This window comes from Rhagoletis pomonella, unplaced genomic scaffold (assembly GCF_013731165.1).
Source record: "Rhagoletis pomonella isolate Grant_MI unplaced genomic scaffold, Rhpom_1.0 Rhpom_scaffold_00002, whole genome shotgun sequence".
Taxonomy (NCBI): domain Eukaryota; kingdom Metazoa; phylum Arthropoda; class Insecta; order Diptera; family Tephritidae; genus Rhagoletis; species Rhagoletis pomonella.
In genome coordinates, this window is record NW_023458556.1 from 103684961 (window position 1) to 103688377 (window position 3417).

Sequence of the window (3417 nt, forward strand, 5' to 3'; positions counted from 1 at the left end):
TATGTGGATTTTATGGGACCATATCCTCGTACAAAGGATGGAAATGTTTTTTTGTTTGTGTGTCTTGACCACTTCACTAAATATGTGCTCCTTAAGCCCATGCAGCGAGCGACAGCTGCTAAAGTAGTTTAGTTCCTCGAAAGGGAAGTGTTCCACATGTTTGGAGTGCCGGAGTTTGTGCACTCAGACAATGGCAAACAGTTTGTGTCAGAAATATTTACCATGTTCCTTGAAAAGTACGGAACAAAGCAGATTAGAACTGCATTTTATTCCCCACAAGCAAACGCCGCCGAACGCGTTAACAGGTCAGTGCGCAGATGATTAGGGCGTACATTGGTGACAATCAGAAGAACTGGGACCAACACGTGAGCGATGCAGCTTTCGCAATGAGGACCGCTGTGCACACACCTATATCTACGTCCCCGTACCAGGCAGCATTTGGGATGCCCATGGTACAACATGGTGCCTCGTATGATATTTTGCGTCGAATAGGATCTATTAAAGACACAGATTGTGAAGTATGCGTAGGGCCAGAAAGGCACCAGCTAGTGAGGAACCAAATATTTGACGAGCTTAAACGAGCATATAAAGTAGGTGAAAAGGTTTACAACACTCGGACGAAGGAAGTTAAGTTTAAAATAGGACAAGTGGTATACCGCCGAAACTTTAGGCAGAGCTCATAAGCTGATTACAACGCAAAACTGGCTCCAAAACACGTACAACGTGTCGTTTTGCGTACGATCGGCAATTCAATGTATGAATTGGGAGATACTAGTGGGAAAAGAGTAGGGGTATACCACGCTAAAGACATTTTTGTTGCATAGGTATTCGAAGTAACGCATATTTTAGTTGTGAGTGTCCAAACCTTTTCTTGACGACTGCTAATTTCCTACGAACTTGACCAGATTTTACTTATTGATTGTTATATGTACGTATACACCATTGTTGTTGTCTTTATTTTCACTTGTACACCATTTTACATGTTTTGTATTCGACTTCTGCATGTGTTAGCTACCAGTGATATGTTAAGTGTCTGTTAACCGTCTGTACCAGTGATAGCGGTGATAAGTCAAGAAGTAGAAAAAAAGAGTAGATCAAAAGGAGGATTGATAAGCCCGGTCTTGGGTCATGGGTCGAGACCACACGTCGCGGAAGATATGGAGGTCAGGCTGCGTTATGAATTTTCTTACGCACACGCTCCATGGTGCAGGCACCATCGGCGGGTACGAGCCTGTAACGAGCAGCCTTTAGTCAGAAGCGTTTGTGGGTATTTGTTGATAGGAAGATACAATCAAACCTATGCCAACTAGCTGGCATTTTAGCTTAAATACATAATACTTGTCCCATACAACTGAGAATCTACGTCTAACGCATATATGCATCCTGTACGCCACGTGAGAATGTATATGTGCCTTCGCTCGATGATAATGGGGCTTTTATAGGTTCGATTCAAGCGATACGACCAGATGTTTGAGCGATCTGAAAGGGATTTTTCTCTTGACTGATTGTTTTGGGCTCCATGATCATAGGAATTGCAGAAAAAGAAATAAACCTAATATCTAAGCCGAAGTGAATAGTCGTGAGTGCGGAGTTATGCTTTCCCAGAGTATAACTTTGTGAACAGTTTCAAAGAAACAGTAACAGTATTCAAAGTTAAAAAAAAAACAAAGGAAAAACACAGTGAAAGTTACCGCCAGGACACGGGACCAGCTAGATCCCGCTACAAGCCGCTGCCCAGAATTCGCGCCTAAGGTGAGCGTCTCTGCGTTAAGATGTATGCACTATTGCCCCAAATGTTACAAGTTACAAATAAAAATAATTAAAATTTTGTAATATAATCGAATAAAAGCGACAGTAAGCAAAATGAAATTGAGTTAAAACTATTGTTTTAAACGAAAGTAGAAGGAATTTGATTGAACGCAATATGAATCTAAATTAAAGTACCTAATATGAGGCTACATAAGGCTACTGTAATGAAATCTAACTAAAGTAAAGCTGACTAAAACTGAAATCCGGACAAAATAAAAATAAAGGTAAAAGTTAATAAAAACTTAAATAAGTACGGATACCAAGGGGCATTTGAAGCAGAGCCACGTATAACGCTAAGAAGCTAAACTCCAAATCCCTTCTAGGTCTTTGCCGGTGGGAGGCCCAATATAAGGACCTTAAGCGCCAAACTAGGAGCCACACATAGTTGCAGCCAGTCAACGCACAAAACTACAAGGCGATATACATAGTTCAAACAACAGACACACAATCCGGCTCCATTAACTAATGTACATATGTATGGATGGATGTATATACATACCTGAATACGAAGAGACTGGAAATCGCAAGCGGTTTAAATAATATATCAAGAGGGAAACATAGAATCGGGGACGAGAGCTGAGTTCGACGAGAGCGAATCCAACCAACTCGCCCACCTCGTTTTGCCAAATTTCTCGTCGCTCTTCCCCACGCCACACACATACGCTAGATGGTGGAGAAGGAACATTCACGTCAGCAAATTCAACAGCTCCCTCGATTTTCAGTACTCGTTTCGTCGATCTAATTTCACCACACTTTTTGATCACTATCTTGATTTGTTGCTCCTAGTTTGTTTTTTTCTTTCGCTCATATTTTTGCTTAATTTTTTATACACCTTCGCTTTTAGGCGGCCTTTTGCATTTTTTTTCGCGCGCTGTTGGCTCTTCGGATGTTTCAAGGCTTTTCGCACGTAATTCATTTATTTTATTTTATTTTATCTACATTTGGTCTCTGCGAACATAATCTTTGGTTTGATTAACTTGTATTGTATTTACGAATTTACACATTTGAATTTACGAATTTACACACGTTATCTATTTTCTGGCAAATTTCTAAGCCAGATTCATTCTTTAACTTAGTTGGTAAGATCATTATTTTTTTGTCGTTGCACCGAAGCTTGCACATACCTATATATTTTCCTGGAATAAGTTTTTAAGTATCTTTTGAATATTTACCGTGAACTCGTCGCGTGGAATTTAGCCGTAGAAGTTAAGAAAACAAAACAAGAGAGCAATCTAGCATAACATTGTAATTTCCATTAAACTCATTTTGTTTACTTAAATTTACGTAACCTTAAGTAACGCCTACGCATCGATTGCACACCGCTCTATGGTTCTTTTACTATGCACGGGCTTTAAACGCGCCTATTATTCACTCTTCTCGCCCGTTTTTTTTTATTTTATTTTTTTTTATTCACCGGCAGTTTTAAATAATTTCTTTAATAATCAAATTAACTCAAAAGTAATTTTTGCTCGTCGCGTCGGTCCCACCGCGTGGTACTGATCGGTACTCGTTGTAGACGTGAACGAATTTAAGGTCACAGGAAGGCTGGATGAATAACATGTTTCCATTCAGCTTCCATATATGTATGTATGTATGTTAGTAGTATTC